The sequence below is a fragment of the Mesoplodon mirus genome (assembly GCF_964341445.2).
Source record: "Mesoplodon mirus genome assembly, chromosome: X".
In the NCBI taxonomy this organism is placed as follows: Eukaryota; Metazoa; Chordata; class Mammalia; order Artiodactyla; family Ziphiidae; genus Mesoplodon; species Mesoplodon mirus.
In genome coordinates, this window is record NC_138981.1 from 130,872,478 (window position 1) to 130,896,531 (window position 24,054).

Genomic DNA, 24,054 nt, shown 5'->3' on the forward strand with positions numbered 1-24,054 from the left:
AGATAATCAGAAGTCCCCTTTTGGCTTTCAAGGATCCTGGAGGCATTTCTTGAGAAACCTTCACAGGGATGCTGAATATAAGCTAAGCCAAGTCTCGGAGCAAGCCCATTGTCCCTCTAAATAGGCTATTGGCTGTTGAGGACACTAAGTCCTTATGGAGTCACGTTCCCATTTATGTTACTAACTGATAGTTGACTGACATAGATCTTGAAAATGGGACAATAGCTTGATCAAACCTTGCATTCAGCGTGGCTCCTGCACACTTGAATCATGCTGCCGTGTTACAGTTTCATGGTCCCACTTTCAGACCATTTTCCTTTTCTTATGGATGGGAGAGGGATCTATATTTTAACACAATCTCACCTGATTCAGATGTGGCTAGATTACTGATCAGCATGTGAAAACAGTTTTCAACAAACTGCTACATAAGAATGCTAGATTTTTCTGATGTACAGCATTAAATTCAGTTCTTGGCCTTTTGTTTTTTACTCTAACACACATGATGATGACACTTACATGTATGGTACATTTTCCTAATAAAAGAAATATATTTGATTGCAAGTACCTAAGTGTGTTGATATTTTAGGAATAATCCTGAATCCACTCTAGCGCATATAAAAACAGCATTCTTCAAATTTTAACACAGCAGCTATGACCTGTGCTGTTGGTTTTGTGCTAAAACTGGCCCAAACAACTCAGGAAAGCTGGCTGTGAACATCTCTTCCCAATGACAGATTCAGCACCTTCACTTGAAGAGCCCAAAATTGACCATGGGAGGGGTATCTACATCACAGAAATAAGCAAATGCTACAAATCAGAAAAAAATTAAACAATTATCAGCACATCGCTGTTGGAGATGCATATTAAAACTAACAGCTAAATTTAATATAACCTTGTAAATCAACTAGAGTAAAAATAAACAATTGTGACATGATGATGTGTTACCACACTGAGGCTGAGAATGGCTGCTTTACTCTGTTGTTTTGTCTTTGTTTTTGCCACCGAGTATTGTAGCAGATCAAGAATCACACTGACCTTGGTACAAATTCTGCTGTTTCTACTGCCTAGCTTTGTGACGTTTTGGAATTTATTCTGAGATTCAGCTTGACAATAGAAAATGTGCATAACAACATGAATTCCTAGAAGACACATATGGCTGTTGTAGATGGCTTCTGTAAGTTATATTACATAGTACCTGGCACATTGTAGGCACTTTAATACATAGTAGCTACTATTGTTAATTCATCTCTACTATAGGAGCAGTGATCTCAGCTCAAGTCTAAGCTGGGATCATTATCTACATCTGTGCTGAAATGTCCCTACTATTTCTCCCACCTTCCTGCATCCATCTACACAGTTCACTCTATGCCCTCCTCATTCTGACTGTAGGGCCTCTCTAGGACCGCTGACTCAAAATACCATGTACACCTGCTCTCAGATCATCTGGAAGACATTCTGCTCCCCTGCAGGGTAGAATGAGGGGTAAAGGTAGGAATGAAATTAATTTCAGGGTGATAAACTTCATTGGGTTGGTTACTACTCCAAAATGTTATCCTGTTCCTGCCAAACACACACCAACACACAGACAAATTCTCACAGTAGAAAGATACAGTGGGGAACAATAACAGATAAGGCACTTCAAATATGCCAAAGAGGCACATTTTCAAATATCTTGAAGGCTCTCTTGGGAAGGTTTGGAATTACATATGTAATCCCTTGCATAAGAGACAGTCACAGGTGCTTAGGTCATGCCCTGACCTTCGACACTTTGACCATCCAGGACAGAGTCTTTTGTAGGTTTTGCTTTTTGTTTTTTTTTTTCTTTTAAACCACAAACTGTATCCTTGACCTACCTCTACTAGCTGACCTGCAGGTATTTGCTGTTGACTGTAACAAGAATTAATTCTGTTCCATTCAATATGCATTTACTAAGCGCCTGTGTGCATTTTTTAACTTCAATTTCCTTTTCTGAAAATGCAAATAAGTTATTTTAAGCTTCAGGGGGATTATTTGAGGTGCAATTGTTATTTTCCAGCCTGGCTGTGCTGCTGTTTATTTTTATGTAACCATACCAACACAGGTGTGTATTTGCTGATATTTTGCTTATTTGATTGAGAAAATAGGAATCATTTCCAAAATAGCAGAGTTTTACAAGCTCTTGGAGCCAGGAACTGGGTCTTAGTCACCTTTCTCTTCCCTCTAACTGAGCTGGTGCCTTGTATGAGAATGTGCTCACTAAATGTTTGTCGTATTGAATCATTCTTTATACCTGAGGTGTCCTCCGTGAAGATGTTCTCTTTACACTGAAACCCCTCATCTAAGGTCCTAAATGTACTGCCGTCATTTGAAACACAGTAAAACTTCATGATGAGGTTCTTGAGTATTTCACAATGTCATTAGATGGTAAAGTCAGTATCATTTGATGTTTTTAGTATATACATGCCTAGATCCTCAGAACTGCACACGTCTATTATCAAAAGATAAGCTGTCTTCTCCATGGATCTTGATTCCTGCCCTGAGCATCAAGCATATTAGGAACACTTGCATTAGTAAAAATTGGCTCAGTGTCCATGGTCATTCTTACTGATGTCTTAAGTTTTCTCCCCAGTCTCCTCAGCTGGGTTATAACTTTTGTTACTTCTTCCCTGGATCCCTGATAATAAGTTCCCCTGGGCTGGCCTTCTTTGCTTGTTTCCTTCCTTCCTCCCACAGACTATTTCAGAACACCCGTATATGCCCAGGATTTGTGTGAAACACTGGGAATTCAGTAATAAATAACAAGGCCATCTTTGAGAAGCAATTGTTCTTCTTTAAACAGCATAGAACAAAAACAATAAGCTGTATGATAACATTTTACTACTTATTAAAGTGCTTCACAGGAAAGTATGTACGTTGGGCAAGTATTGATGCTATTATACTTTGGCACATGTATTAGTATTAGTTTGCTAGGGCTGCCAGCAAAGTACCATGGACAGGGAGATTTGGACAACAGAAATTTATTTCTTCAAGGTTCTGGAGAGGAGAATTCAGAGATCAAGTTGTCAGCAGGGTTGGTTTCTTCTAAGGCAGGGGTCCCCAACCCCCGGGCCGCGGACCAATACCGGTCCGAGGCCTGTTAGGAACCGGGCCGCACAGCAGGAGGTGAGCAGCAGGTGAGCGAGCGAAGCTTCATCTGCTGCTCCCCATCACTTACATTACCGCCTGAACTATCCCACCACCCTGTCCGTGGAAAAATTGTCCTCCACGAAACCGGTCCCTGGTGCCCAAAAGTTTGGGGACTGCTGTCTAAGACTTTCCTCCTTGGCTTGTAGATTGCTTTCTTCCACTGCTATCTTTGTATGGTCTTCCCTCTGTGTCTCTCCATGTCCTAATCTACTCTTTTTATAAGGACATCAGTCATATGTGATGAGGGCCCACTGTACACACCTCCTTTTCACTTCATTACCTCTTGAGATACCGTATCTCCAAATGCAGTCACATTCTGAAGTATTCAAAGTTGGACTTCAACATATGCATTTTGGGGACACAAAATTCAGCCCATAATACCAAACAAGAAAGTTAAGCATCAGAGAAGTCATATAACCTGCCAAGTTATCCTAGTAAGTAAGGAATAAACTATGATATAATCTAATGTCTGTGTAAGTCTAGAATTCATACTCTTTCTACACCATGGCACAGCCTTTCCAAGCTCCTGTTACAAAACTATTGAAATTGGATCTTGCTCCTTATCCCCTGCCACTCTCTTTTTAATAGGGTGGTTTTAGCCCCAGTGCTCTCTAGACCTGCTGCTTGAGTTTCTGACTTTGCTGTCTGATTATAGCTTTAAGGTTTTTATCAGTTTTGCTCTGCTTGTAATAATCTTCCTCTATTTCAGATCAGACCTTGGTTCAAATGTAGTTACTGCTTACAAATATACATGTATTTCCCTGACCTCTTGCAGTTATGTGGGGCCACATAATTAGTTCTAGGCTATGGAAATGATGTGTCCTCATTCTGTACCTGTTATTCATCTTTTTTTAACATCTTTATTGGAGTATAATTGCTTTACAATGGTGTGTTACTTTCTGCTTTATAACAATGTGAATCAGTTACACATATACATATGTTCCCATATCTCTTCCCTCTTGTATATCCCTCCCTCCCACCCTCCCTATCCCACTCCTTTAGGTGGTCACAAAGCACTGAACTGATCTCCCAGTGCTATGCGCTGCTTCCCACTAACTATCTATTTTACATTTGGTGGTGTATATATGTCCACGCCACTCTCCCAGTTCGTCCCAGCTTACCCTTCCCCTCCCCGTATCCTCAGGAGTCCATACCCTAATAGGTCTGTGTCTTTATTCCCATCCTGACCCTAGGTTCTTCATGACCATTTTTTTTTAGATTCCATATATATGTGTTAGCATATGGTATTTATTTTTCTCTTTCTGACTTACTTCACTCTGTATGACACACTCTAGGTCCATCCAACTCACTACAAATAACTCAATTTCACTTGATTTTATGGCTGAGTAATATTCCATTGTATATATGGCCACATCTTCATTATCCATTCATCTGTTGATGGACACTTAGTTTGCTTCCATGTCCTGGCTATTATAAATAGAGCTGCAATGAACATTTTGGTACATGACTATTTTTGAATTATGGTTTTCTCAGGGTATATGCAGTGTAGGGGGATTTCTGGGTCATATGGTAGTTCTATTTTTAGTTATTTAAGGAACCTCCAGACTGTTCTCCATAGTCACTGTATCAATTTACATTCCAACAGTGCGAGAGGGTTCCCCTTTCTCCACATCCTCTCCAGCATTTATTGTTTGTAGATTTTTTAATGATGGCCATTCTGACCACTGTGAGATGATATCTCATTGTAGTTTTGATTTGCATTTCTCTAATGTTTAATGATGTTGAGCATTCTTTCATGTATTTGTTGGCAGTCTGTATATCTTCTTAGAAGAAATGTCTATTTAGGTCTTTTACCCATTTTTGGATTGCGTTGTTTGTTTTTTTGATATTGATGTGCATGAGCTGCTTGTAAGTTTTGGAGATTAATCCTTTGTCAGTTGCTTCATTTGCAAATATTTTCTCCCATTCTGAGGGTTGTCTTTTCATCTTGGTTATGGTTTCCTTTGCTGTGCAAAAGCTTTGAAGTTTCATTAGGTCCCATTTGTTTATTTTTGTTTTTATTTATATTTCTCTACAATGTGGGTCAAAAAGGATCTTGTTGTGATTTATGTCATAGAGCATTCTGCCTATGGTTTCCTCTAAGAGTTTGATGGTGTCTGGCCTTATATTTAGGTTTTTAATTCATTTTGGGTTTATTTTTGTGTATGGTGTTAGGGAGTGTTCTAATTTCATTCTTTTACATGTAGCTGTCCAGTTTTCCCAGCACCACTTATTGAAGAGGCTGTCTTTTCTCCACTGTGTATTCTTGCCTCGTTTATCAAAGATAAGGTAACCATATGTGTGTGGGTTTATCTCTGGGCTTTCTATCCTGTTCCATTGATCTATATTTCTGTTTTTGTGCCAGTACCATACTGAGTTGATTACTGTAGCTTTGTAGTATAGTCTGAAGTCAGGGAGCCAGATTATTCCACCTCTATTTTTCTTTCTCAAGATTGCTTTGGCTATTCGGAGTCTTTTGTGTTTCCATACAAATCGTGAAATATTTTGTTCTAGTTCTGTGAAAAATGCCATTGGTAGTTTGATAGGGATTGCATTGAATCTGTAGATTGCTTTGGGTAGTATAGTCATTTTCACAATGTTGATTCTTCCTTTCTGAGAACATGGTATATTTCTCCATCTATTTGTATCATCTTTACTTTATTTCATCAGTGTCTTATAATTTTCTGCATACAGGTCTTTTGTCTCCTTAGGTAGGTTTATTCCTAGATATTATATGCTTTTTGTTGCAGTGGTAAATGGGAGTGTTTCCTTAATTTCTCTTTCAGGTTTTTCATCATTAGTGTATAGGAATGCAAGAGATTTCTGTGCATTAATTTTGTATCCTGCTACTTTACCAAATTCATTGATTACCTCTAGTAGTTTTCTGGTAGCATCTTTAGGATTCTCTATGTAGAGTACCATGTCATCTGCAAACAGTGACAGTTTTTCTTCTTCTTTTCCAATTTGGATTCCTTTTATTTCTTTTTCTTCTCTTGTCATGGCTAGGACTTATACAACTATGTGGAATAAGAGTGGCGAGAGTGGACATCCTTGTCTTGTTCCTGACCTTTTCCCAGACTCCCTCCCGGCTAGCCATGACACACTAGCCCCTTCAGGCTGTGTTCACGCCTCCAACTCCAGTCCTCTCCCTGTGTTCCGACCAAAGCCCGAGCCTCAGCTCCCAGGCCCCGCCCGCCCCTGCGGGTGAGCAGACAAGCCTCTCGGGCTGGTGAGTGCTGGTCAGCACTGATCCTCTGTGCGGGAATCTCTCTGCTTTGCCCTCTGCACCCCTGTTGCTGCACTCTCCTCCTAGGCTCTGAAGCTTCCTCCTCCACCACCTGCAGTCTCCGCCCGTGAAGGGGCTTCTAGTGTGTGGAAATGTTTCCTCCTTCACGGCTCCCTCCCACTGGTGCAGGTCCCATCCCTATTCATTTGTCTCTGTTTTTTTCTTTTTTCTTTTGCCCTATCCAGCTACGTGGGGGTGTTTCTTGCCTTTTGGGAGGTCTGAGGTCTCCTGCCAGCGTTCTGTAGGTGTTCTGTAGGAGTTATTCCACATGTAGGTGTATTTCTGATGTATTTGTGGAGAGGAAGCTGATCTCCACATCTTACTCTTCCGCCGTCTTGAAGCTCCTCCCCGTATTATTCATCTTTATTGCAAGCTTCCACTCTACTCCCACTTCCCCTGCTCTAGAGACCTCAAAGCTATATGTTGAAATGCTAACGTCATGAGATCAAATCTGCCTGTATCAGAGTACATGCATTGGGAATTGAGGGAACCAGAAATACACCTGTGGTGTTAAGCCAGTGAAATTTTTGTTTTAATTTGTTACTGCAGCATATGCTTGTCTATCCTGACTAATTCAGGCCAGTCAGATTGGAATTTTGTCGCCTTCCTGTATTCCCTTCAATCTCACATCCAAAGAATCCCTGAGGTTGCTTTCCTTACTTAGGAGCTCTCACATGCCTTCCCTGAAGGAACTGACCACACATTTTTGCTCTTTACAATGGCAGTATCCATCAGATTGCTCTGATTTAATTGGAGTGCCAGTTTCTGCCCTGCCTTGGTTTGCTGCCACCCAGGTTCTAAGTTGGGGAATAGAGAACATCCCGAATACCTGAATGCTCTGTCTCCTGAATCATGTACCATAATGGAGTTGCAGTTGGCCTTTAAAATCCAGCAGAAGCATGCCTAAAAAAAAAAAAAAAAAAAAAAAAAAAACAAAAAAACAGCTTCAAAAAGACTTCCCAGTTGTTAATTTAGTGAGAGTGAAGTTATGTTAGCTCATTGAAATTTAATTGCTAATGGGTTATAAGTTAGGAACTACAGGCCCAGCATCTGTCTCTTTTTAGTGTCTCAATTATCACCACAATAATTTAATGACATCCTGTTGAAGAAGCATCATTGACATGCTAATGAATGGCACTCTGCTCATTTCTATGAACTTCTTATTCCTAGGTGATCATTTTAAGCCAGGCATTTTAGATTTCCATCATTCCTTGGTTACACAGACTGACTTAAATAAAGACCAATATCATATATTTAGAAACAACAACAACAACGGTTGCTTAACACTAAATTGCAAATGTCTTAAACTTTAGTCACTTATAATTTTATAAATACGAACCAAAATTGAGATATACCATGAGAATCCCAGTATCTATTTCATTATCTAATTTCATCATGACCTTTTGCATTTAGGTTCCTCTATTTGGCTGTTTCATCGGTGTTCAATGACTGGTCCCATCTGTAATATTTTGCTTTTCTAATTAATTGTTTATTTTCTTGATCTTTCATTTTTATTTTTAAGGTCATATTAGCTTATTTGTTCTTTATTCATTTAATTAATTTATTCCATATGCTAGTATACTGCACTCTGACTTTTATTAAACACTGAGTTGTAATAGCCTAGATTTCCAGATACCTCAGAGCCTTTTAAGAAGGAGGTAAGATCTAAATAACTAAACAAATATATATATAAATACATATAACTTTCTCTTTGTTAATTTAAAAACAAAATAGAAGCTGTTACAATCCAAAGAAAATCCATTTCTTCTGACTCTCGAAGGCAGTGTGAAATAAGAGGCAGGCAATTATCTCAAGAGTTTTGGAGAGCTCATGAAGAACCCCAAGCTGCTTCTCCTCCATGGGTGACCAAAGCTGAAAGTGGAGGAGAAGGAGGAAAGTCTGTGTGTTCACAGCCAGCCCTCCTGGCACCCACAGATGATTATATCAATGTCGAACATGAGAGTGGAGCCCAAGCTTGTTTCTAAGAGATATGACATAGAGCGGAGCATCTTGTATCACAGGTGGCAGAGTCTGGAAGACATCCACACCCCTGCCACTGGTACCCAACCTCAGAGCAGACTTCCCAGACACAGCTACCTTGTAGTCCCTCTTCCTGAGAGGAAACAACATTGAGTTCATTCTTTCTAGGCCTGATGAAGAGAGGTCAGTGAGCCCTTCACTTCTTTTTTTTTTTCTTTTAGTTTCTGCTTTATAACAAAGTGAATCAGTTATACATATACATCTGTTCCCATAGCCCTTCACTTCTGATAGAGGAATTGAATGGGGGAGGCAGAAGATAATATACACAAAAAACACTTTTACTTGAAATTGAAAATAAAAGATATAAGCAGCAAAAGTAGTTTTGAGTAAAATAGACTTTATCAGAAGAGAACTGTAGGCTAGAGAAATGTTATCAATGTTAAGTACAAAGAATTATATATGTAACTAATCATACCTGACATTTATACATATGACTTGGGATCACTGATCATGGTGGTTAAAAACAAGTGCTTATTAAGTACTTATTCCATTTCAGTAAATAAATACTGCACACCTAGTATATGTAAGGTGATGTACAGCATGCTGTGAATGCTACAGAGGCAATGTTTCCTTTCTGAAGGAAATAACAATTTGTGGAGGAAAAGAGAGAAACTAACATTTGTTGAAATGTAACTGTATGGCAAGCATTGTACTAGGCACCTTTTATGTGTCTTCTTATTTAATCCCTGCAATTAAATAATGTTGTCTCCATTGCCCTACCTCATAGCTGAGGAAACTAAAGCTCAGAAAATTAAATGGCTTGCCCAAAGTTAGTACGTGATCCAGCGAGATAGCATGCAGATAATTATAACACAGGGAATAATGTGACTAAGATATTGAGAAAGTCAATAAAACAGATTTGTTCCATCCCCTTTAAAATAGTTATTCAGGTCAGTGACCCAGTCCTTAACCCATCAAGGTATGTATTTTCCTGCCCTTTTTGTCTGGGACATAAACTGGTCTTTTTGCATTTCAAAAAACCTCCTCTTTTCGGTCTTCTGGATCTTTTTGAATGACAGCTCCATTCTTCCAGCCGGTCAGACTAAGATGCTTAGTCATTCCTGACTCTTCTCTTTCTTTAGCACCACATATTCAGTCAATTAACAACTCATGACAGTTCCACCCTCAAAATATATTTAAAATGTGAGGTCACTGCCATCACTGCATTCCAAATCACTGCCATCTCATTTCTCCTTTCTCTATTATTGCACTAGTCTGCTAATGGGTCTAACTGCTTCTGTCCTTTATACCCCATCAGCCTCTTCTCAACACAGCAGCCAGAGCAATTCTGTTAAACCAGATACATCATGTCTATTCTCTGCTCAAAACACTCCATTGGCTCTCCATCTCATTCAGAGACAAAGCCCAAGTTCTTACAATGTCCTATGAGGCCACCACTCCGTCTGGTCCCTTGCTTTCTCTATGACTTTATTTCCTACCACTTCTCTCTCACTCAGTTCAAGCCACACTGCCTACCTTATCCTTCCGGGAATACACCAAACATGTACTTATCTCATGGTCTCAGGTTCCATTTCCCAGGAACATTCTTCTGTCAAATAGTTTCCTGGCTTTATAGTTCATATCTGCAAAATATACTAATTGACAGTGTTTTTGGAAGGACATATGCATGAGATGCCTTAAGCTATTTATATTATCTGAACCATTGAGTTTTCTTCTAAGAATTCCTCCTAAGGAAATAACCCATTACAAATGTAAAGATTTCTAGGCGGCGATATATAAGTAGTACAGTATATTTGTGAACACTATCAAGATATGAAAAAATATAAATGCCAACATGATGGGATTCTTTAAATAAATTGTGACACTTGGTCCCATGGACTACTGCTTATCCACTGAAAATTATACTGCAGGACAATATTTGTTGAAAATGTTCCAACAATTTACCATTCTATAAAATGACTAAAATATGCCTGAGCCAAACGAAGGGGCAAACCAGCAGGGAGCTCCATACGTGTCAGTATATCTGGGACACTAGAGTATCACTAGGAAAATAATGAGACTGAGAAAAGCATATTTATCAGAACATCTTTTTGGGAGAGCACTATTTTGAGGGAATAGATACTTCAGTGTGGCAGTTAGAGTGGGTCTGGGGTGGTGAGCCCATACTCTAGTACTAAAACATGGTCATGAAATTTTCTTTTAAGTAGAGTACACCCAATTAACTGTATGGCTTCTTTTTTAATTTGCTGATTTCATTTCCCTATAGGGCTTTTATTTCTTTATTTTTTTAAATTGAAGTATAGTTGATTTACAATATTGTGTTAGTTTCAGGTGTATAGCAAAGTGGTTCAGTTATACTAACTGTGTGACTTTTGTTTGGATCTGGGAGGTGTACAAGTTTGGGGCCAGAGTAGCACAAAGACTAGATGAAGCCTGATCCATGCCCCTAAGCATCTGATTTCTTTCACCTGATACTTAGACCCTCCAAAGAAATATTAATGTGAAGGGGTGCCAGGTGATTAACTTGCCTGTGGCACACGATTCTCAGTAGTCTTTATCAATACATGTTATTCAATATTTTTTAGGATTATGGGATTTCCATTATCTTTACTTGTGCTTTTCAGATTTGTTTCTTTGGTACTTGGCACAGGCTAGCTTTGTAATAAGGAAGAAAAATATGATTTAAGCAGTCATATGGATTGTTCCACAGTGTTGAAAGATATATTGAAGGAAAGTGGGGGCAGAGAAGAAGACTTTAAATTTGAGGGTGAAAGATTGAAGGCAACCTTGAGAAGGTGGAGAGCTTAGTGGCAGAAGCAAGGCTGCAATACTTTGAGGAGTGGGAGCTCAAAAAAATCAACAAAGTTTGAACAAATGAATTTCTAAGCAACATTGAGGATAAAATTGCATTTTCTGAAATATTGATGGATAAGTATTTTAGGTCTAGGAAGAAATAAATAATAACATAGTTTATCCAACAAACACTGATGTACTTGCTGTATACTAGGCAGGCATTGTATGAAACCATTTGAAAATAATAACTAAGTTAATCCTCATACCTCATAACAACAACCATATGAGGTTCGATATTATTCTTATCCATATTTTACATGTAAAAAACTGAGACACAGAGGTTCAATAATATGCCCAAACTAACACAGTTAGTAAATGGTAAGATAGCATTTGAACCTTGGCACTTTAAGCATTGTAAGTAGGGCTCTTAACCATTCAACAGCAGTGCCTCTCAATACTGTTAAAATGAGCTAGAAGGATAATCTGGCATTGGGAATACTATACACAGAAAAAAGAGGACTGTCAGTAAAAGATCGAAAGAAGCAGGGTTCTGTGGGTATGAGACCAGAAAATAGGTACTTACCTCTTAATGCCAGAGTGACTTGTGGAAAAGGTGCATTTGCAGAATGAGATGGACACTAGGCTGGTGTCACATCTGGAGCAGAGGAGTTGAGTGGAGATTTCTTAGGGAAACCACAAGGCAAATCCATACAGCGATGGCTTGCCAGCTAGGCAAGACAGATGCAAAAGGTCTTCTTGTGCTGAGATCCAGGAACAGAATTTTGCAGGACTGAGAACACTTATTAACAATGCATAGAAAAATATTGACAGAGGCTTTTGATGGGCTAGAAGAGAGAAGTTAAATATAATTACCATTGTAAGATGTTTATATACCCTCAAAAGTGAGATCTTACATCTTTCTAAGAACTTCTTAGACAACCCAGACTGAGATCGAAGGCAAGGCCTAATTCTAGGGAAGTTGACCTCAATGTGTAGTAGCCAGATGTGCAGCATTAGGATCATTCAGGAAATTGTTAGAAATGCAAATTATTGTTCCCACTTCCCCACAAAACCTAATGAATCAGAAACTCTTGGAGTCTATATATGCTATATATATGCTGCTGAAAGACCCTATGGGAGGCAGCTAAGGGACCTATGGCCCAGCCGGGCTGAATTCACGTTCTGGAAAAGGACTATGAAGAGACTAAATGGATATAGTTGATTAGATATGGGGAAAATTTTTAGTGCAGCTGAGTCAAAAGAGCCCCATCAAAATATGTCTTTTTTCTTTATACCCAAGTAATGTATACTCATCACTTACGTCTTAACTCATCCATAACCCTCACAAATGTCACAAATCTCAGGGATGAGATGAGAGACAAGGATGTACAGTGCTCACATTCCTTGGTAATAAAAAAAAAGTTTTTGCAGTTTACCATAGCTGTTTTGACTCAGTCATATCAAAATATCCCCAGAATCAAAATGTTCATGTAGAATTGGCCATTTTAAACCATCCTGTTTCAGAAGCAGGATCTCAGAATTCAACCCCTTTGGCAACATAACCCAATTTGTGTTTTCTAGTGCTAGATTAAAAATAAAAGAATAACCTTCATTAATTGGTAATCCCTATTTTGAACATGCCACAAGATATTATAAAAGACATATCCAGAGTTTTGAGATTAGAGTCTTCTTTCAGGGTCAGGAGTATAAATCTGGCCCAGGTTGATTGGAGAGGAGTAAAAGTCTTTACTACCAGAGGCTCTCTCTCTGATGGATTAATGAGCTGTGAATGAAGCAAATGCTTGCAGTAAACTGTATTTTATAAGCAGTTTCTATTAGATGGATGATCACTTGCATACAAAAATCACTTCTTCAGGTAGGACCAGTGTCCCTTCACAGCAAGGTGACAGCATCCTGTGGCAGAGTTTTGTATAAACTTTTCTGTTGAAACTTCCTAAAGGCATAGAAGGGCCTATGAGTACCATAAACTAGGAATGTCTTGAAGCTTCTCCACATAAGTCTTCCATGAACAAAAAACTTCTGTAAATCTTTTTTATTTTAAAAATTGAAATAGAGATTGCATTTCACTTCATAATATATTGATGTTTATTTAGATCTGAATATAATGATTTAATTCACTACCATCAAAAAAAAGTTTGCTTCGGAAAGATGCAAACTGTGGCTCAGGATACTCTGCTGTATTTTCCTAGTGTCACATAGACCCAGGGTTGAATAGTAGAAAGAAAAAGGAATTTTATGTGGATCTGAGCTTTAGATTTGCTAGTGATCTGGGGCAATTTTCCTGATCTCTCTTTCTCTGTCAACATCTGTAAATAAGAGACAGTAATAATTCCTCTATCATACTAATTGTGTTACTGTGAAATTTAAAAATGACATACATAAAAAGGAGTTTGTAAATTATAAAGTTCTATAAAGATATCCAGATGTGTTCTTATACTGATCAATTTACCCAGACAGCTTTATTTGACTAATATATTGGTTACCAATTGGTTGCATAAGGAAACATAATTGTGAACACAGAATAATGTATGTGGATAATTTCAAATTACTCATTTATCATTATATAAACAAAAGCAGGAATGTAATTTAGCCAAAACTCTCTCCCAATTAAAATAATTCCCTTTTAAACATCAATTATAGCTTGCTTGAACATTTCTAGTAACAGAGAGCTATCAAGACAGCCCATGCCAACTTTTTACATCTCGAATTGTTGGAGAGTTCTTCATTTGTTGATTTGGGGCCATTCACTGTTATGGGATGGATTGTGTCTCCACAAATTAATATATTAAAGTCCTAATCACCAGCACCTCAGAATGTGACTGTGTTTGGATATAGGTGATTAAGTGAAAATAAGTTGATTGGATTTTGATGGACACCTAGTAGCTACTGCCACATATGTGATCTCCTAAATCCACATACAACCTTATGATTCAATAATAATAATATCCTCTTATTACACACAAAGAACTAAGGTGAAGAAAAGTTAGGGAACAAGTCCAAAGTCAAATGAATACTAAATGTTTGAGCTATCAATCCAATCCAGCTTACGAACTCCATACACACGCACTAATAGTGATGTCCATACACATCACTATTACCACAACCACCACCACCACTACTACTACTACACACACACACACACACACACACAAAACTAAGCTCATTGAGACAAAAGACTAGGGTTTTTTTTTTGAATTTTGTTTATTTTTTACTACAGCATGTTCTTATTAGTTATCCATTTTATACATATTAGTATATGTCAATCCCAATCTCCCAATTCATCACAACACCACCCCTACCCCACCACATTCCCCCCTTGGTGTCCAGACATTTGTTCTCTGCATCTCTGTCTCCATTTCTGCCCTGCAAACCGGTTCATCTGTACCAGTTTTCTAGGTTCCACATATATGCGTTAATATATGATATTTGTTTTTCTCTTTCTGACTTACTTCACTCTGTATGACAGGCTCTAGGTCCATCCACGTCTCTGCAAATTGCACACTTTCGTTCCTTTTTATGGCTGAGTAATATTCCATTGTATATATGTACCACATCTTCTTTATCCATTCATCTGTCGATGGGCAGTTCGGTTACTTCCATGACCTGGCTAGTGTAAATAGTGCTGCAATGAATATTGGGGTGCATGTGTCTTTTTGAATTATGGTTTTCTCTGGGTATATGCCCAGTAGTGTGATTGCTGGGTCATATGGTAATTCTGTTTTTATTTTTTAAGGAACTTCCATACTGTTCTCCACAGTGGCTGTAGCAATTTACATTCCCACCAACAGTGCAAGAGGGTTCCATTTTCTCCACACCCTCTCCAGCATTTGTTGTTTGTAGATTTTCTGATGATGCCCATTCTAACTGGTGTGAGGTGATACCTCATTGTAGTTTTGATTTGCATTTCTCTAATAATTAGTGATGTTGAGAAGCTTTTCATGTGCTTCTTGGCCATCTGTATGTCTTCTTTGGAGAAATGTCTATTTAGGTCTTCTGCCCAATTTTGGATTGGGTTTTTTTTTTTAATATTGAGCTGCATGCACTGTTTATATATTTTGGAGATTAATCCTTTGTCCATTGATTCATTTGCAAATATTTTCTCCCATTCTGAGGGTTGTCTTTTCGTCTTGTTTGTAGTTTCCTTTGCTTTGTAAAAGCTTTTAAATTTCATTAGGTCCCATTTGTTTGTTTTTGTTTTTATTTCCATTACTCTAGGAGGTGGATCAAAAAAGATCTTGCTGTGATTTATGTCAAAGAGTGTCTTCCTATATTTTCCTCTCAGAGTTTTCTAGTGTCTGGTCTTACATTGAGGTCTCTAATCCATTTTGAGTTTATTTCGGTGTATGGTGTTAGGGAATGTTCTAATTTCATTCTTTAACATGTAGCTGTCCAGTTTGCCCAGCACCACTACTTGAAGAGACTGTCTTTTCTCCATTGTATATCCTTGACTCCTTTGTCATAGATTAGTTACGATAGGTGCGTGGGTTTATCTCTGGGCTTTTCTATCCTGTTCCATTGATCTATATTTCTGTTTTTGTGCCAGTACCATATTGTCTTGATTACTGTAGCTTTGTAGTATAGTCTGAAGTCAGACAGTCTGATTCCTCCAGCTCTGTTTCTTTCCCACAAGACTGCTTTGGCTATTCGGGATCTTTTGTGTCTCCATACAAATTTTAAGATTTTTTGTTCTAGTTCTGTGAAAAAATGGCATTGGTAGTCTGCTAGGGATTGCATTGAATCTGTGGATTGCTTTGGGTAGTATAGTCATTTTCACTATATCGATTCTTTCAATCTAAGAACATGGTATATCTCTCCATCTGTTGGTTTCATCTTTAATTTCTTTCATCAGTGTCTTATAATTTTCTGCATACAGGTCTTTTATCTCCCTAAGTAGGTTTATTCTTAGGTATTTTATCCTTTTTGTTGCAATGGCAAATGGGACTGTTTCCTGAATTTCTCTTTCAGCTTTTTCATCATTAGTGTATAGGAATGCAAAAGATTTCTCTGCATTAATTTTGTATCCTTCAGCTTTACCAAATTCATCGATTAGCTCTAGGAGTTTTCTGGTGTCATCTTTAGGATTCTCTGTGTATAGTATCAAGTCATCTGCAAACAGTGACAGTTTTACTTCTTCTTTTCCAATTTGTATTCCTTTTACTTCTTTTTCTTCTATGATTGCTATGGCTAGAACTTCCAAAACTCTGTTGAATAATAGTGGTGAGAGTGGACATTCTTGTCGTGTTCCTGATCTTAGAGGAAATGCTTTCAGTTTTTCACCATCAAGAATGATGTGTGCTATTGGTTTGCCATATATGGCCTTTATTATGTTGAGGTAGGTTCCCTTTATGCCCACATTCTGGAGAGCTTTTATCATAAATGGGTGTTGGATTTTCTCAAAAGCTTTTTTCTGAATCTATTGAGATGATCATATGGTTTTTATTTTTAACTGGCTAATATGGTGTTTCACATTGATTGATTTGTGTATATTGAAGAATCCTTACATCTCTGGGATAAACCCCACTTGAGCATGGTGTATGATCCTTTTAATGTGTTGTTGGATTCTGTTTGCTAGTATTTTGTTGAGGATTTTGCATCTATGTTCATCAGTGATATTGGTCTGTAATTTTCTTTTTTTGTAGTCTCTTTGTGTGGTTTTCGTATCAGGGTGATGGTGGCCTCATAGAATGAGTTTGGGAGTGTTCCTTCTTCTACAGTTTTTTGAAAGAGTTTGAGAAGGATGGGTGTTAGCTCTTCTCTAAATGTTTGATAGAATTCATCTGTGAAGCCATCTGGTCCTGGACTTTTGTTTGTTGGAATACTTTTAATGACAGTTTCAGTTTCATTAGTTGTGATTGGTCTGTTCATATTTTCTATTTCTTCCTGGTTCAGGCTTGGAAGGTTATACCTTTCTAAGAGTTTGTCCATTTCTTCCAGGTTGTCCATTTTATTGGCACAGAGTTGCTTGTAGTAGTCTCTTAGCATGCTTTGTATTTCCGTTGCAACTTCTTTTTTTTTTCATTTCTAATTTTATTGATTTGAGTCCTCTCCCTCTTTTTCTTGATGAGCCTGGCTAATGGTTTATCAATTTTGATTATCTTCTCAAAGAACCAGCTGTTAGTTTTTTTGATCTTTGCTATTGTTTTCTTTGTTTCTATTTCATTCATTTCTGCTGTGGTCTTTATGATTTCTTTCCTTCTACTAACCTTGGGTTTTGTTTGTTCTTCTTTCTCTAGTTCCTGTAGGAGTAAGGTTAGTTTATTTATTTGAGATTTTTCTTGTTTCTAGAGGTAGGCTTGTATTGCTATAAAATTGCCTCTTAGAACTGCTTTTGCTGCATCCCATTGGTTTTGGATCGTCATGTTTTCGTTGTCATTTGTCTCTAGGTATTTTTTGATTTCCTCTTGAATTTCTTCAGTGATCTCTTGGTTATTTAGTAACGTATTGTTTAGCCTCCATGTGTTTGTGTTTTTTACGGTTTTTGCCTGTAATTCATTTCTAATCTCATAGCGTTGTTGTCAGAAAAGAAGCTTCATATGATTTCAATTATCTTAAATTTACTGAGGCTTGATTTGTGACCCAAGATATGATCTATCCTGCAGAATGTTTCATGTGCACTTGAGAAGAAAGTGTAATTGGCTGTTTTTGGATGGAATATCCTATAAATATCTAGTAAGTCTATCTTGTATAATGTGTCATTTAAAGCTTGTGTTTCCTTATTTATTTTCATTTTGGATGATCTGTCCGTTGGTGAAAGTGGGGTGTAAAAGTCCCCTACTATGATTGTGTTACTGTTGATTTCCCCTTTTATGGCTGTTAGCATTTGCTTTATTGAGGTGCTCCTATGTTGGTGCATAAATATTTACAATTGTTATATCTTCATCTTGGATTGTCCCTTGATCATTACATAGTGTCCTTCTTTGTCTCTTGTAATAGTCTTTATTTTAAAGTCTATTTTTTCTGATATGAGAATTGGTGCTCCCGCTTTCTTTTGATTTCCATTTGCATGGAATACCTTTTTCCATCCCCTCACTTTCAGTCTGTTTATGTGTCCCTAGGTCTAAAGTGGGTCTCTTGTAGACAGCATATATACAGGTCTTCTTTTTGTATCCATTCAAGCAGTATATTTCTTTGGGTTGGAGCATTTAATCCATTTACATTTAAGGTAATTATCGATACGTATGTTCCTATTACCATTATCTTAACTGTTTTGGGTTTGTTACTGTACGTCTTTTCCTTCTCTTGTGTTTCCTGCCTAGGGAAGTTTCTTTAACATTTGTTGTAAAGCTGGTTTGGTAGTGTTGAGTCCTCTTAGCTTTTGCTTGTCTGTAAAGGTTTTAATTTCTCCATCGAATCTGAATGAGCTTCTTGCTGGGTAGAGTAATCTTGGTTGTAGTGTTTTCCCTTTCATCACTTTAAATATGTCCTGCCTCTCCCTTCTGGCTTGCAGAGTTTCTGCTGAAAGAGCAGCTTTTAACCTTCTGGGGATTGCCTTGTGTGTTTTTTGTTGCTTTTCCTTTGCTGCTTTTAATATTTTTATTTGCATTTAGTTTTTGATAGTGTGATTAATATGTGCCCTGCTGTGTTCTCTTTGGATTTATCTTGTATGGGACTCTGTGCTTCCTGGACTTGACTATTTCCTTTCTGATGTTAGGGACGTTTTCAATTATAATCTCTTCAAATATTTTATCAGACCCTTTCTTTTTCTCTTCTTCTTCTGGGACCCCTATTATTCAAATGTTTTTGTGTTTAATGTTGCCCCAGAGGTCTCTGAGACTCTCCTCAATTCTTTACATTCTTTTTTCTTTATTCTGCTCCGTGGGAGTTAGTTCCACTATTTTATGTTCTAGGTCACTTTTCCATTCTTCTGCCTCATTTATTCTGCTATTTATTCCTTCTAGTGTATTTTAAATTTCATTTATTCTGTTGTTCATCATTGCTTTTTTGCTATTTTTAAATGTTTCTTGTATTTTCTCCATTCTATTTCTAAGATTTTGGATCATCTTTAGTATCATTACTGTGAATTCTTTTTCAGATAGGTGGCCTATTTCCTCTTCATTTGTTTGGTCTGTTGGGTTTTTACCTTGCTCCTTCATGTGCTGCATATTTCTCTGTCTTCTCATTTTGTTTAACTTGCTGTGTCTGTGGTCTCCTTTTAGCAGGCTGCAGGTTTGTAGTTCCCGTTACTTCTGGTGTCTGCCCCCAGTGGCTGAGGTTGGTTCAGTGGCTTGTGTAAGCTTCCTGGTGGAGGGGACTGGTGCCTGTTTTCTGGTGGGTGGGGCTCGATCTTGCCTTTCTGGTGGGCAGGGCCACATCCAATGGTGTGTTTTGGAGTGTCTGTGAACTTTTTATGATTTTAAGCAGTCTCTCTGCTAATTGGTGGGTTTGTGTTCCTGTGTTGCTAGTTGTTTGGCATGGGGCATCCAGCACTGGAGCTTGCTGGCCGTTGGGTGGAGCTGGGTCTTAGCGTTGAGAAGGAGATCTCTGGGAGAGCGCTCACCAGTTGATATTACGTGGGGCTGGGAAGTCTCTGGTGCTCCAGTGTCCCGAACTCTGCTCTCTCACCTCAGAGGCTCAGGCCTGACACCAGGACTGAGCATCAAGACCCGGTAATAATATCGATGCTTCTTTAATAAAACAAAATTGGCCCTTGTGTTCTGTAAAAATTTGCATGCTACTTCATTTAAATTTTAAAAAGCCATGTCTTAATCTTAGTTTACTGATCTGGAGAGGATTGATGCTGCCCTATAAAAATGTAACCTTCACAGTACTGACGCAGCTTCAGATTTTAGAATTTTTCAGAGACACATCTCACTATTATGTGACATTCAAGAACGTCATCTGGATATTAAAGATAAGCGTATGCACAAAAATGCACTACAATTCAAGTAGCAGCATCTCTCCTGCTGACCTAAATTTATAATATTAAATTATAGACTCCACAAACGTTGTGCTTATAAATTTCTAAGTGTTTAACATTTTAAAAACAATTAGAATGGGGTCAAGCAAGTATTATGGAAAATGGCATAATGGTAGCAGAACTTTTAAAAGGTCAGTCATTTCAAGAAAGAAGTCATTTAATCAAAAGTTACTATATTTTTTAAATCACTCATTTACTATTCTTCAGTGATCATAGAAGTCATAAAAGCATTTGAAAAAATATGAAATGCCCTAGAGTGAATAACGTTTACATAGAAATTTTGAAAATCACCTTAACCTCAGAAAATTCATTGTTGAAAATATTTAATTAAATACATATTAATAGTGTATACAGTATAAAACAAGTCTGATAATATATTCAAGTGCTGTGATTTGTTAAATATAGTATAATAAAATGATTTGTAACACACTATAGACATTATAAGCAAGTAGTTATCCCTTGAGTATGTGCTTGATAATCTATGATGTGGCTTAAATGATATGCATGGCAGAAGTGGACTGATGTTCCATAAGCACTTCACATCAAGGAAGCCATCTGAGCTAGAGTATTTCCATGTATAGTAATCCTAACTAAGGCAGAAGCCCTTACTTAGAAAGAAACAGGATAGGTTCATTTTCTAATTATTTTTTCCTTCTGTTGTCATTCACCGTTCAACTTTTATTTTGTTACACACAATCTTGGCTTTTTACTCCTTAAAAGCCACCAAAATGCTCATAATTTGCATTTGCACAAGAGCACAAACTATTCTATAGTCGGTCAGTGCAGTTTGAGATGACATGACCACATCATCAGTGATTAATGATGAGTTAAATTGTTCAGGCCGTTTGGATTAAAATGCAGTTAACCTATGGCAATATTCCCTCTGCTTTTTAGGTGATAGTTTAATTCTTATTCATATTCATAGTTGGAAAGGAGATTCTAGTCCAAATATAACCACTCTGATGGACTTTTGATTCAGGTATATATTTACATACATATATTTTATACATTATATATATAATATATTACAGTGTATAAGGTAACACAATTTTTTCCTTGGTTGGCAACCATGTATAGCATTTAATAGGAAGTCGCCTGTGCCCCTCCATCATGGGAAACCACTCAGAATATTTCTAGATACTTAAATAGTTTGATCACATGGATTGTCTTAGTTCTAGCAAGTGATAATTTATCAGCCACGGTGGTTGAAATATTGCTCCACCTACAGAAAGAAATTCATGTGTGAGTATACGTGAGTGAGTGACTAGAAGGATAGAGAGGGCTTCCCTGGTGGTGCAGTGGTTAAGAATCCACCTGCCAATGCAGGGGACACGGGTTCGAGCCCTGGTCTGGGAAGATCCCACGTGCCATGGAGCAACTAATCCCATGCACCACAACTACTGAGCTGTGCTCTAGAGCCCACGAGCCATAACTACTGAGCCCGTGTGCCACAACTACTGAAACCTGTGTGCCTAGAACTCGTGCTTCACAACAAGAGAAGCCACCACAATGAGAAGCCTGCGCACCACAACGAAGAGTATCCCCTACTTGCCGCAACAAGAGAAAAGCCCACGTGAAGCAACAAACACCCAACACAGCTTAAAAAAAAACTAGGATGGAGGTCTATTAGAGGGAAGAATAGTTTTATTAATCATTAATGCCTCCTCCTCTTCCTCCTCCTCCAAAAGAATAAAACAACAAAACATAACAATATATATGATAAAATAGCCAATAATACATCCACAATCCAAAATAACACACTGTGAATATTGTTCTGTTTCCCTCTCTCCCTCCTTCCCTCCCTCCTTCTCTCTCTCTCTTAGTTGGGAGTTGCAAAAGGAATATAACTACTGTATCACCTTCTGTTAAAATATTACAGGTAAAACTCATACCCTGTTTAACTTCCATCCCTATCCTGGTTTTCTTTCCCTCCCACTCCTCATACAGATAAGCGCTGGTATGAATTTGAAAGGTATCCTTCCAGTCTTTATGTTTTACATAAACAGCCATAGAAAAAATATAGTAGAGTTTTTCTTTTTAAAATTTCATATAAATGACAAGCTTTGCAAATCCTTCCTCAACTTACCTTTTTTAATCTCAAGAATATGTTTCTGATATTCATCTGTGTTGAAAAGCATTATAGTTCATTTATTTTCACAGGTGCATAGTATTCTGTTGTATGAATATGCAACAAGTCATTAACCTAGTTCCATGTTTATGGACATTCAGTCTATTTCCAATTTTTAACTATGATAAACAATTTTTAATTGAGCAGTGTCGTTTGTGTTTCTTTGCCCTCTGAGGGAGAGATTCTCTAATGCGGAACTCCTGGTTTGTATAATCTGGACATTTTCAACTCTTCAAGGTATTGATTGCTAAATTGCTCTCCAGAGTGAATGTGCCAACTTACAGTTCCATCAGCTCTGTATGAGAATACCATTCCTCACACCCTTACTAAATTGGATATTATCATATATTTTAATTTTACTTTGGACTCTTTATTATTTGAGTTGTTATAATTGTGTAAGAGTTTTGAAATTCACATGTCAAAAATAAAATTTATAAAGAGTAAAAAAATGCTCACATCATTTGACAATGATTTCATATTTGAAATCTCAGGAAAATGTTGTAAAATTAAAAGGTTGAAGTTGCAGTGTGGGAGACAGGTGGATAGCAAAGGTGATGCTGGAGGAGAGAGAAGAAAAAGGATGCAGCAAAGAAGGACAATAAAAATGGAAAGAATAGAAATTAGACAAGGAAATCCTAGAGGGTCTTGTTTCAAAAACATCTTGGGGGCTTCCCTGGTGGCGCAGTGGTTGAGAGTCCGCCTGCTGATGCAGGGGACATGGGTTCGTGCCCCAGTCTGGGAGGATCCCACATGCCGCGGAGCGGCTGGGCCCGTGAACCATGGCCGCTCAGCCTGCACGTCCGGAGCCTGTGCTCCGCAACGGGAGAGGCCACAATAGTGAGAGGCCCGCGTAAAGGAAAAAAAAAAAAAAAAACATCTTGGATAGAATCTGACTACCTCATGATGTCATCTACTTGGTCCAAAATTCTTGGGAAAGCTATCTACCTCAGTGCATTGTCTACTTCTAGGGGCTCTTGAGAGAGCCTAAGTTTCAGGTCTCTGACTGAGATGGACTTATATTCAGAGTATCTCTTATACCTCTTGAATTGGAGAGACATGAACCCAGGGTTGGACCTCCTGGAGTTTAGGAGCAGTGTTAGTGGTAAGGAGGATGAAGTATGGGCACTTTAAACAGAGTTCAAGATCAGTTTCCTAGTGATATTGCCTCCAGATAACTAAAGATCCAAGTTCTAGGTTATGGAGTGGTTTGGATATTAAAACTGGAGGAAAAGCAGCTTCAACCTGTTGATGGCAAGTGTGATTATAGTTAATCATTCACTTGTAGTATTTTAGAGAATCTGAATTGACAGGTTAGAATTTTTGAAAATCCAAGGAGAATAGGGAATTCTCATGGGTCAGCCATTTATTATTTTATATGGAGACGATTGGTGTCACTCAGCAGGAGGAGACTGGAGTGCAGTCAAGGCTAAGAATAAAATATCAGGTCATTTGCAGATAAAGTTCTCTTGTCAGTTTAACAAACTTTAATTCTGATCGTCCATTAGCTCTTTATATCATTCCAGAATGTATACTAACGCCAAATATATGAAAACTCTTATGATCTAGCAGTGTACTACTCCTGGATGTTTACCCCCCAAAATGAGTGTATATTTCTACGAAAAGACATGTACAAATATGTCCATAGCAGCATTATTTGTAAGACCTCAAATGTTAAAATTTCCAAATGTGCATCAACAAATAGAATTCATAAATGGAGTGTAATGACAAAATGAAATAGTATAC

General features: G+C 37.9%; 1 long non-coding RNA gene across 1 annotated transcript in view; it reads left to right on the plus strand.

The window, feature by feature from the left end:
* The window catches only part of LOC309797127, an 877,962-nt gene that overhangs the window by 803,820 nt on the left and 50,088 nt on the right, over positions 1-24,054 (plus strand). The window lies entirely within an intron of this gene.